The following is a 13,382-nucleotide window of genomic DNA, read 5'->3' on the forward strand; positions in this document are numbered from 1 at the left end:
ACAATATCATACTTTCCCAGGCAATCATTCCGTCACCATTTACAGGCTAAAGACCCTTACCTTACAAAAGTATTACATAATCAAGTTCTTAACAAGATCAGTTCTTTTGCTTTTTCACGGTATCTCAATACATACAAGACATGAACAATAAAATTACGTTGTTAGGAATTGAAACTCTTGTAAGTCAGAATGATCCAACTTTTGAAGCATCATCAAGATCATTGCACCATTCAGTTACAACTGCTACAGTAAATATACAACATAACCTATGCCATAGAGATATGAATTCCACACATTAATAAAAATTCTATGAAATTCAAGACGCAGGAAAATGTATACCTCCCCCCCCCCCCCACACACACACACACATTAGGCAAGAAGTTCCTCAACCACGGGCATACTTCTTGAAGTCAAAACACAAGATCATTAAATAAAAATCATAAAACAATCAATTATAGTAGAAGGCCAAACACTACCATCTCAAATACGTCATGACATGTCATGTGCCATACCACCCTAGATGCATGAATGGATCAGACCACGTGTTCTTTTTTGTTTTTGAAAGGCAAGCTGGGGTTAGGCAGACCCCTGCCAGTTATACAATGATACCATTGTGATTCGAACTTGCAACGTCCCAACACAAGGTGACGTGCACTAGCTGCTCCTACCAGACCACATGTTCTTGTGACAAACTTTAACTGCAAGTTCACTGCCCACCTTAGGATAATTAACTGCAGCATTTAACACCATGGAATAATTTACCTTTGTGAATCTTCCAGTGTGTGCAGATAGCTGCACATGTTTTGTGTGGAGAGAGCAAGGATGCATGTGCACAAGTGTGTTTTAATTACAACACAAATGCAAAGGCCCGTGCATCATCACATCTAGGTCATGTGGAAACATACTAATACCAGACATACATGTTAACTTTTAGCATCAATATGCATTCAATCAGAGAAATCATGCAATGAAAAGAGGAAGACAAAAGAGAGAGAGAGAGAGAGACAGGGCTGCAACTCTTCACATCCCAAAGATGGGAATCATGGGCCTCTCCATAAAGTTGTACATGGTCACTACCATGGACAACTTGCCCTTTAAAAACTAGAATCATTGTTTGGTGAGTCCCTTTGTGAAAAGATCAACAATTTGATTTTTGGTCTCAACATATCTTGCTTCTATTTCATGATCCTCAATTTTTTGCCTGATGAAGTGTTCATCTATCTCAATATGTTTTATTCTCTCATGCTGGACTGGGTTCAATGAAATTTTGATAGCTCTTTGATTGTCACAAAACAAAATAGATGTTGAAATTCTTTCACCCAACTCAGCCAAAAGATATCTAATCCATGTCACTTCTGAAGTTGCAGCTGCCATGGAGCAATACTCAGCCTTTGTGCTAGGTCGCACTACTGCCTTCTGTTTTCTACTGCTCCATGATACTAGATTTCTTCCTACAAACACACAATATCCTGATGTTGATCTTCTTTCATCCAGATCTCTTGCCCAATCAGCATTAGAAGAGGCCATAACCATTAACATATCTTCATTTTGTGCTCTTTTCTTGTACACTAATCCATCCCCAACAATTCCTTTCAGATACCATAAGACTTTTTTAACTGCCTCCATGTGACCTGTTTTAGGCTCATGCATATATTGTGGAACTTGATTTACAACATAAATAATATTAGGTCGGGTAAATGTAAAGTACTGAAGCATGCCCACTACACTTTTGTATCCAGTTGGATTGTCATATGGGTCTCCATCATCGACACCCAATCTCTGATGAATTAGACTTGCAGTGGTTGTTGGTTTACACCAGAGTTACCAGTCGAGGAAGTGGGAGCGGGAAGCGATACGGGAAGCGGGAGCAGGAAGCGAGGCACTTTAAAAAATTTAGGAAGCGGGGAAGCATGGGACCACTTAGAAGAAAATTATGAACCGTCTCGGAAGCGACCTAGGAAGCGAACCAGAAGCGAGGGGGAAGCGAAAAAATGAAAAAAATGGGGAAGCGAGGGGGAAGCGCGCTTCCCAAAAAAGGAGGCGCTTCCCCACGCATTTCGGAAGTGCGACGTTTCGCGCTTCCGAAGCGCGTATCGGGGAAGCGCGCTTCTCCATACACCTAGGCGCTTTCGGTAACTCTGGTTTACACTCTTTGATCACAATTTTATTCAGCAGGTCTAAAGTATATTTATGCTGAGTCAAGATTAATTCATCTGCCCTTCTATCAACTTCCACTCCTAGGAAATACTTCATCCTTTCGAGATCCTTCATCTGAAATCTTTTGTTCAAGAGAATCTTAATTTCTTCAATATGTGCTTCACAACTACCGGTAATAATGATATCATCCACATATAGGAGTAATAGAGTGATCTAATCCTTACCTCTATATATGAACAATGAGTGATCCAATGCTGATCTTTCAAACATGTGCCTCTTGATTTTATCTAAGAAGCTTTCAAACCACGAATGTGATGCTTGATTCAGCCCATATACATCCCACTTTACCTTACAAACATACTTTTCAAGATCTTTTTTGCCAAAACCTTAAGGCTGCTCCATATACACTTCTTTGAAACCCCCATGAAGGAATTCTTTACATCGAGTTGATTTAACAACCAGTCATGATCCAATGCCAAAGACAATAATTCTAACAGTTCTCATTTTAACTACGGGACTAAACATTTCTTCATAATTCAGGCATACTCTTGAGTGAATCCTTTCGCTACCAACCTTGCTTTATACTATTCTATACTCCCATCTGGTTTGTATTTAATCTTTTACACCCACTTTGATTCAACAACATTTTTGTCTTTTGGCCTTTTAACTATTTCTCATGTTTTACACTCATTCAAGGCTTTCAACTCTTCATTCATGGCTTCTATCCATCTCATATTCTTGTGGACTTCTATAAAACTTCTTGGTTCTTCATGTTTCTCTATCTCTGTCATAAATATTTGATGTTCCAAACTGAAATTTTCATAACTTACCCATCGGTCAACAGGATGACGAATTTGTGTAGATCGTCTCACAACTTGCTCTTATGCTGGTTCACTTTCAATCTCCTGTTGTTCTCCATGTCTCTGCTCTTGCATAACTTTTTTGTTGTGTCTAACATATACTTGCCCGTATCTACAACCTCCCTAGGAGTGAATTTGGCTTTCAAGCGAATAAGGAAAGCGCACATTATTGTTGTCATTTCGCTGGTCTTTTGTTGTATTATCATCTTGATGTTGTTGGATTCCTGAAATCAGATAAGCACTTAACCATGGCTCATAAATTTTAGGACTCCTCATTTTTCTCTTGCATTGGCTTCATAGACATGCATTGAAAGGACTTTTCATCGAAAACAACATTCCTTGAAATACGAATGCATTGTTTTGATGAGTCATAATTGTAAAAATATCTTCAAAGATGTGCACTACAAGCACAAACACTACAAAGGGATACGTGTACAAAGACACACCAAGAACACTTGAACAAAAGTACATAAAGGTACAAAAAGAGCACTTGGAATGCAAAAGATTGAATCTATTGAGCAAAGGTGAGCACAAAGGCTCCCAAAAGAATGAATACATAAGAGGGGATCCACCCCTATATATAATACAAGAGGAGACCAAAAGGAGGGGCTCCTACTAGACGTTGGAGCCCCTCCAACGGTTAGAATTCTAACCATTGGAGGGGGTCCAACGTCTACCCCTCCTTTGACTAAGTCAAAAAGGAAAAAAAGGAAAAAGAAAAGAAAAGGAGAAAAAAGAAAAGAAAAAGGAAGAAAGAAAATAAAGGTAAATTACATACATATTCATAATTATGAATATGTAAAATGATAGAAATGCCCCTGGGGCTACACAAGAGTGTATATATGTATGTAATCCTTTATATATATATATATATATATATGAGAGAGATATGATTTAACACCCCCCCCTCAAACTTAGGGCGTGATGACCGAGAGTTTGCTAAGAAGAAAATTAAATTTGGGGGAGCAAAGCGCCTTTGTGAAGAAATCTGCCAACTGGTATTCGGAAGTCACATAAGGGAGATCAATGATTTTCTGCAAGTAGGCTTCTCTGACGTAATGGCAGTCCATCTCAATGTGCTTGGTACGCTCATAAAAAGTGTGATTTTTAGCAATATAGATTGCACTTTTATTATCACAACACAATCGTGTAGGTCCTTGAATCAGTACTCCCATATCCTGCAACAATTGATGAATCCACACAATCTCCATAGTCATGGAAGCCATGGCTCGATATTCTGCTTCTGTTGAGGAAAGAGATACCTTCTGTTGTTTCTTGCATCTCCATGAAATCAGTGATTCACTTAAAAAATACAAAAAACTGTGGTGGAGTGACGATTATTTGAGTCACCTCCCCAATCAGAGTCAATATATGCAATCAATTCTAAATTAGAAGACGAGGAAAGAAATACTCCCTTGTTTATTGTGCCCTTTATGTATCTGATAATACGAAGTACAACACTCATATGAACTAAAGTGGGAGCATGTTGAAATTGACTTACAGTATGCACAACATAAGATATGTTTGGCCGTGTGATACTAAGATACATAAGAGATCCCACAAGCTGCCGATAGGGAGTAGGATTTTCCAAAGAAATCTCATCATCACCTTTCATTTTTGAGCCCACAACTTCAGAGGTCTCGCAAATTTTTTTATTTGTAATGTCGGGCCTGTCAAGAATCTCGCAAGCCAGTTTAGTTTGAGACAAAAAATAACTTCTAAGAGAGTAGACAACCTCAATACCCAAAAAATATGTTAGATACCCTAAGTCTGACATTTCAAACCTTTCTTTTAGAGTGGATTTGATATTTCTGATTCCCTTAATATCACTGCATGTTATTAGCATATCGTCAACATATAACAACAAAATTACAATTCCTGCATCAGACTTTTTGACAAAGAGAGTTATGTCAGTATAACAAGAATTGAATCCAGATTCAACCATTACTTCATTAAATCGATCATACAAAGCCTTTGGGGCTTGTTTTAAACCATACAAGGTTTTTCTAAGCCGAAGAACTTTACCCTTTGGTATATTCATGCCAGGGGGCCCTCCATGTAGACTTCTTCGTTTAGGTACCCATTTAGAAATGCATTTTTAACGTCCATTTGATATATGTTCCATTTTTTAATTGATGTAGTAATGATTAAACATCTCACAGTAACCATTCTTGCCACAGGAGCAAAGGTTTCTTCGTAATCAATATCATATTCCTGGCTATAACCTTTTACTACAAGTCGGGCCTTATATCTCTCAAGAGTCCCATCACTCTTGGTTTTAACCTTAAAGACCCATCTACATCCTATTGTCTTTTTCCCTTCTGAAAGACTTTGAAATTCTCAAGTTTTGGATCTGTTAAGGGCTCTAAGTTCATTATCCATTGCATCTCTTCATTCTAATCTTTCTTTAGCTTCTTCAAAGTTTCTGGGTTCTTCATACGAGTGAATGGCACTAAGGCAGGCCCTATGTTTTGGGAAAAAAGATTCATAGGATATAAATCTGGAAGGGTTTCTCCTAGGTCTTTCGGATCTTCGTACGTTGTTATCTTGAGAGGGCTCACTAAAATCACTATATCTTTTCATCGCACTTCTAAACGTATTTTTATCTCTATGTAAATATGTAATTGGTTCATTTACTGCTTTTTTTGCCTGTTGAACAGACGAGGAAGCTTCATTATCAATGTTCTCATTATTTGTCTCATCATCACTAAAGAGATCTTCATTCCTATTTAGTAATTCAAATAAAAAGGAGTAATCAGCATTATCGAGGAGGGTGGTGTCCTTCTTAAAGCCACTTTCATTTTCCAAAAAAGTGACATTTCTTGAGACATATAGTTTATCATTTTGAAGGTCATAACACCTAAAACCTTTTTGTGTTTTTGAATAACCAAGAAAAGCACAAGGCATGGCTTTAGGAGATAACTTATCATTTTTATCAGTGAGAACAAAACATTTGCAGCCAAAAATTTGTAATCTATTATAATCGGGTTCTTTTTTATATAAAACTTCAAAAGGAGATGTTTGGCTCAAATTTTTAGATGGAAGACGATTTATTAGATAGACAGAGGCCAGGGCAGCTTCAGCCCAAAATCTTTTTGGAATCTTTTGATAAATAAGTAGAGTCCTTGTAGTTTCAATAATATGTTTGTGTTTTCGTTCAGCTAAGTCGTTTGTTGAGGAATTTTGGGACAAGACCTTTGATGAATGATCCCATTACTCTCTATATAGCTTTTAAAATCATTTGAGAAAAATTCACCCCCTGAATCTGTTCTAAAGATTTGTAACTTCCTATTGAATTGGGTTTCTATCATTACATGAAAATTCTTGAAGGTGGAAAAGACTTCATGCTTATGCTTTAGAAAGTATATCCAACTGTATCTCGAATAGTCATCAACATAAATAACATAATATGAAAAACCTCCCTTAGATACTATAGGTGCGGGTCCCCATACATCCGAATGTACAATTTCAAAAGGCTTAGTTGAAAACATAGATCTTGAACCAAAGGGTAAGCTTCTCATTTTTCCCATAATACAATCGTTACAAATGAAATTTTATTTACATAATGTTTTAGCAAAATGAATATGAGAAAGCTTGTCAATATTTGGATGCCCAAGGCGTTTATGTCAAACATTTATATCTTTATGTTGGGCCATGTTACAAAAATAAGTGTTTGGAATTTGAAGAGACTCCATGAAGTAGAGGTCACTATTCCTAGAGCCTTTCTCAATCAACTTCCCGGACCGGCGATCCGGTATCCAACATTTATGTGATGAGAATTTTATATCACATCCGTGATCCGAAAGTTGAGAGACGGAAAGCAAGTTCAAATTTAATTTTGAAATAAATCTAACTTTAGGAACAAAAAAATCTTGTTTTTCAAAATCTCCAATTCCTTTAATTTCAAGAGAAGCCCCATCCACAGTAGAAACAAAGGATGGTGAGAGGTTTTTAGGAATAATTGGTCAATGTAAAAGCATTTGGAGTCATATGAAAGAATGCACCCGAATCTAATAGCCAAAGAATTTTACCCGGAGGAGAGAAAGAGGACGCAACAGCTCCAGATATAGATCCCTTGAGGAGTGGTTGAAGAGCTTCAATAATTTGATTTAGAGATATATTGGCATTGTTGGAGGTAGACGGCGTCTCCTCTTGGAAAGTTGTCGGCATTGCCACCATCTTTTTCTATTTGGGACACGGGTTTTATGTGCCCTGGTTCTTTACAAAAATGACACACGATTTTGGAGTAGTCTCTTCTTCCATATTGTCTGTTATTTTCTCTTCCTCCTTGATTCTTGTTGAAGTGGGGTGGTTTATAAGGTTTGACATTGTTCCCCGGTCTAGATACGACATAAGCTCCATCATCCTCATTCTTATAGGGAACGGCCAACACATTTTGATTGGTTTTATTCATTCCCAATCTAGTTTCTTCTCCACTCAATTTAGTAAGAACATCCTCTAACGGTGGAAAAGAGAAAGAAGACAAAAGAGAGGATCTAGTTTGCTCAAATTCGGGTCTAAGACCATTTAAAAATTTGAAAAAACGATCTTCTTCAAGTTGTTTTTGTCTTAATTTGATTGCCTCTCCACTCCATTTAGGTTCAAGGAGAGAAAGTTCATCCTAAATAGCGGATAATTCCCCAAAATATTCTCTAACCGTCATCTCTCCTTATTGTAGAGTCAAAGCCTTCTTTTGAAAGTAATATTTATGGGACAAATCTCTGGACGTATACATTCGTTCAAGATACTCCCATACTTGATATGCTTTCTTGAATTTCAAAATATTGGCATTAATCTTGGTTTCCACGGAAGAGAAAAATCATGAAAGGATTTTGTAGTTTTTTATCTCCCACTCCTCATGTCTTTTATTGTATTTTTCAAAGGTTTTATCTCTTTCTTCACCGTCAAGAACCTTAATCTCCCTTCTCAATGATAGTAATTTTAGGTTCGGGTTCGGGGAATAGTTCCTTTAACATATCCCCAAAGACCCTTACCTTTGATATAAGCCTCCATATTCCCGGCCCATACATGATAATTAGATCCATTTAATTTGAAGCCAAGAGAGAAGTGGGAGTCATTTTCGCCCATTAGAGAGAACAAAAAGAGAAAGAGATGCGTACCACAAGGAGATATAAGGTCCTACACGATATAGGATGCTACTAAAATATCGAATGAAGAGACGAGTCTTCACTCCAATCACCAAAACTTGAAGGCACGCTTTTTGAGGCACCCGAACGAGAGAACAAATCACACGATCTTCTTTTCTCCCAACCTTGCTTTGATACCATGTAAAAATATCTTCAAAGATGTGCACTGCAAGCCTTAAAGATATGATAAAACCAACCTTATTAAAGGTTTTTCTCCAAAACCTTAAAGAAACATCACTAGCATGCATCATCGACAACAACAATGTGTCGATGCTTCCTTTAAGCTAGGTCATTCTATTGAGGTGTGTGTGGGCAAGAAATCATACAATTGACTGTTAAAATGTAAACTGTAATATATATATATATATATATTATTTAATATTATTATATTTTCTTTTTTATTTTCTTTTTTTATTTTTCTTTATTTTCTTTTTTAGCATCTAGTTCAATAGAAACTAGATATTTGATCCAGTCAAGTTCCTGTTGGAACTTGACTGTGCAAATAGTTGTTGGACTGTAGTCCAACAGCTATATTAAGAGACGTTGGAATCAAACGTCTCTTTTGGAGAGCTCAACTCTCTCTTCCACTTTTTGGTATATATAGGGGTGAACCCCTTCAATGTAAATAACCATGCTTCTTAAGCATTTTGTTCATGAATAAAGTATTATTTATTTTTCAAGTGTTCTTCCTTTTATACCCTTTCAAGGGTCATGCTTGTAGTGTCTCCAATAGACACTTGTTTGTGAGTTATTTGTGCATTTGTTGAACACCACCATTTCATTACATGGTATCAGAGCTACGAAATCCTTAGATCTTGAAGTGCTTCCGCCTCGATTTCTGTGCCACATTTACAAAAGGTGTTTCATCACCTTGTTCTTGGCTCAAGAAGATTTGTTTGAAGAAAGGCGAACTTGTGCTACAAAAATTTTGGTTTTGTATCCTCTCTTATTCATTTGTCTACTCTTTTTCTTTTCTTTTTATTTTTCTCTCTCTCTCCTATTTATTCATCTCTTACCCTTGTAAAAGATGGATGACAATGATAAGATCACCATCATTCCTATGAAGCTAAATGATACTATGTAATGTGGGCTTCGATTATGAAGCACCACATTTGGGGAAAAGGTTTATGTGGTATAGTGGATGGTTCCGATTTGGAACCTAAACTATCTCTTACCAAGAAAGAGGGTGATAAAGAGGTTACTCTAACGGAAGAAGAGAAGAGTAAGGCGTTAGCCACTTATGAAAAGAAATTGAAAGAATGGAGGATAGGGCATGCAAAAATTATGTCATGGCTCATCAATAGTATAGACATTAAAAAATGCTCTAGTCTAGCTAAGTTTGAGCATGTCGATAAGGCTTGGGAATACCTCAAAAACATGTATTCCCTTAAAGATATTGCACATGTATGCAATTTACAAGATAAAGTTCGGACAATGACTCAAAAAGATAAAACTATTCGAGAATATTATAATGAGTTGTCTGAACTTTGAGAAGAGTTGGCGCTTCTTGAGCCCAAATGGCATTGTGCCGAAGACATCGAGCTTCGCCAAAAGCAACTCGATATGGAACATTTCTATCAATTTGTGAATGGTCTAAGGCCGGAGTTTGAATCCACTAAATCGGCCATTTTACATCGTGGAAAAATTCCTTCTATTGTTGATACTATAGAAGAGCTCACTATGGAGGAAAATAGATTTAGAAAAAGTACTCCAAAAGTTGATGATGACTCCGTTTTAGCTGTATCTAGACCGGGGAATCATACTCGTACTTACAAGCCGCCTCATTTTGGAAGACAAAACGGCGACTTTGATAAAAGAAAAGTTATTTGTCATCATTGTCATGAACCGGGGCACTATAGGCCTCAATGTCCAAAGTTAAAAAGAAGAGAAGAAAAAAGAGTTGCATCTGTTGAATCTGAGTCAAAAGATCAAGATGCACCTGTGTCTATGGCTCAACTGATGGAAATCCTTCAACCTCTTCTCAAAGGGGTATCCTCCTCAACCGAAGCCTCAACTGGAGCGGCAGTTGCATCTTTCTCCGGTCCAGGTAACTTTCCTTGGCTTTCAGATTCTGGTGCTTCTTTTCATATGACCCCAAATGTTAATAGTCTATCCAAATGTCTTAAAAATAACTCAAGTGTGTCAAAGGTTTTTACAGCCGATGGCACATCTCTTGAAGTAAAAGGAATAGGATGTTTTGAAAATCTTCAAAAATCCAAAAGATTTTTTATCCCAGAAGTTAGATATATCCCTAAACTTAATTTGAATCTCTTATCTGTCTCGCAAATATCTGATTATGGATGTAATATCTCTTTCTCTTCTCATGGTTGTTGGGTACAGGATCGCCAGTCAGGGAAGCTGATTGGGGAAGGCCATAGAGAAGGAGGACTTTATTACATGGACTTTTTGGAATTACCCAAGAATGCATTTTGTTATAATATTCAGAAATTAGAATTGGATTTATGGCACAAAAGGCTTGGCCATCATCATATGTCTAAAATTCAATATTTTCCAAGTTTGAAAAAATTTTGTAATTCTGAAAATTTTTCTTGTAAAGACTGCATTCTTGGCAAAATGAAAAGGTTACCATTTCTTAGTAGAACTTTTGTTTCCTCACGACCACTTGAGTTAATACATTCGGATGTTTGGGGCCCCGCACCAGTTATTTCCAAAGGTGGTTATACATATTATGTCATTTTTGTTGATGACTTTTCTAGACATACTTGGATTTATTTTCTTAAACATAAATCTGATGTCTTTGCTAACTTCCAAATATTTCATAAAATGGTTAAAAATAAGTTTCAAAATGATATTTCTGTTTTTCGCACTGATTCAAGGGGAGAATTTATGTCCAACGAATTCAAAGACTATCTCAATTTACATTGTATTACACATCAAAGATCATGTCCACACACTCCACAACAGAATGGTCTAGCCGAACCCAAACATCGGCACATTATGGAAACTACGAGGACATTGCTAATTGCAAATCAAGTTCCAAAAAGTTTTTGGGCTGAAGCGGTCCTAACTGCCACCTACTTCATTAATAGGATGTCATCTTCCTCATTAAAGAATACAACTCCAATAGAAAAGCTTGTTAATTTAACTCCAGATTATTCTAGATTAAGAGTCTTTGCATGTAAATGTTTTGTTTTCACCAACAGAAATGACAAACTCTCTCCTCGTGCAATCCCATGTGCCTTTTTAGGATATGCTGATAATCAAAAAGGCTACAGGTGTTTCGATTTTCAAAATGACAAATTATATGTGTCAAGAAATGTATCTTTTTTGGAAAAAGAAAGCTTCTTTGAATTTGAAAAATCCAAGGATGTCACTGAATACTCGTTTTTAATTGATCCAACTTCAAAATCCAATGAATGTGATGTTGGATGTGACCTTGACAATGATCAAAGTCCTATTGTTGTTGAAAATGATGATAATAAAGAGCAAATCCATAGGGATGTTAGTCTACAATATTCAAGACGTAGAGAGCAAAATCTTCCATGTGCATTACAAAAATACTCTGAAGTCTCACCTAGAAGAACGTCTAGAATCTCTAAACCTCCAGAAAAATTTGTGTCTTATGAATCTTTTTCACCCACGTATAGGGCCGCCATTACATTAATACAATCATATGTTGAACCATCATCCTATTCTCAAGCAAAAAATCATATAGAATGGATAGAAGCCATGAAAATAGAATTAGATGCACTAAAAAAGGCCAATACTTGGACGATACAAGATATCCTTTCGGGTAAGAAACCTATAGGTTGTAGGTGGGTATACAAAGTCAAAACCAAAAGTGATGGGACCCTGGAAAGATATAAGGCCCGTTTAGTAGCAAAAGGATATGCCCAAGAGTATGGCATCGATTATGAAGAAACATTTGCTCCTGTGGCCTGTATGACCACTGTTAGAACTTTAATAGCCTTGGCCTCCATTAGAACATGGCCTATCTTTCAATTAGATGTCAAAAATGCTTTCCTGAATGGGAATCTCGTTGAAGAAGTATACATGGAAGCCCCACCTGGTATTAGTATCCCTAAGGGTAAAGCTCTTCGTCTAGAAAAAGCTCTTTATGGTCTTAAACAGGCTCCAAAAGCCTGATATGACCGATTTAGTCATGTTATGCTTGATATTGGTTTTCAACCTTGTTTAACTGACACTGCTTTGTTTGTTAAGAAATCTGATGCATGCATCATTATTCTTCTTCTCTATGTGGACGATATGATCATCACCGGAGGCGACAAACAGGGAGTTGCAAATATCAAATCTCTTCTTAAAACTCACTTTGAAATGACTGACTTAGGTTTATTAAGATATTTTTTAGGCATTGAAGTTGTTTATTCCCCTCGGGGGTATTTGATATCTCAATCTAAATTTGCTCTTGATATCGTTTTCAGGTCTGGAATTACAGATGATAAGAAAGTAGACACTCCAGAAGTTGTCAATGTTAAAATGAAAATTGATGATGGAGAACTTCTTGATAATCCTACTCCTTATAGACAGCTTGTTGGAGCTCTTTCTTATCTTTCCATTACTAGGCCAGATATAACTCATGCGGTTCATACAGTCAGTCAGTTTCAGCATGCTCCCACCTCCGTGCACATGGGAGCGATTTTGCGTATTATTAGATACTTAAAATCCTCTTTTTCACGAGGACTCTTCTTGTCTGCTTCATCTTCATTAAATTTAATTGCATATATTGATGCTGACTGGGGAGGTGATCCCAATAATAGACACTCAACTACTGGTTTTTGTGTGTTCCTAGGTGAAACCTTAATTTCGTGGAGGTGCAAGAAGCAGCAGAAAGTCTCTCTTTCCTCCACCGAAGCTGAATACAGAGTCATGACAACCACCACTATGGAGGTTGTTTGGCTCAGACGATTGCTAGCGAATATGGGAGCTAAAGCAACGCAAGCTTCAAAGATGTGTTGTGACAACAAAAGTGCGATCTACATTGCAAGCAACCGGACATTTCATGAGCGCACTAAACACATTGAGATGGACTGTCACTATGTCAGAGAGGAATACTTACATGGAACCATTGATCTGTCATATGTTACATCAGAATATCAATTAGCAGACTTCTTCACCAAGCCTCTCGCTGCTCCTAGATTTCACTTCCTCTTAGACAAACTTTCGCTCATTGTATCGTAAGTTTGAGGGAGAGTGTTAAAATGTAAACTGTAATATATATATATATATATATATATAT

General features: G+C 37.0%; 1 protein-coding gene across 1 annotated transcript in view; it reads right to left on the reverse strand.

Moving 5' to 3' along the window:
- LOC149830610 (uncharacterized) overlaps positions 1-13,382 on the reverse strand; it is an 80,148-nt gene that overhangs the window by 32,825 nt on the left and 33,941 nt on the right. The gene's annotated exons all lie outside the window — the stretch shown is intronic.

This window comes from Nuphar pumila, chromosome 8 (assembly GCF_984573655.1).
Source record: "Nuphar pumila chromosome 8, dmNupPumi1.hap1.1, whole genome shotgun sequence".
Taxonomy (NCBI): Eukaryota; Viridiplantae; Streptophyta; class Magnoliopsida; order Nymphaeales; family Nymphaeaceae; genus Nuphar; species Nuphar pumila.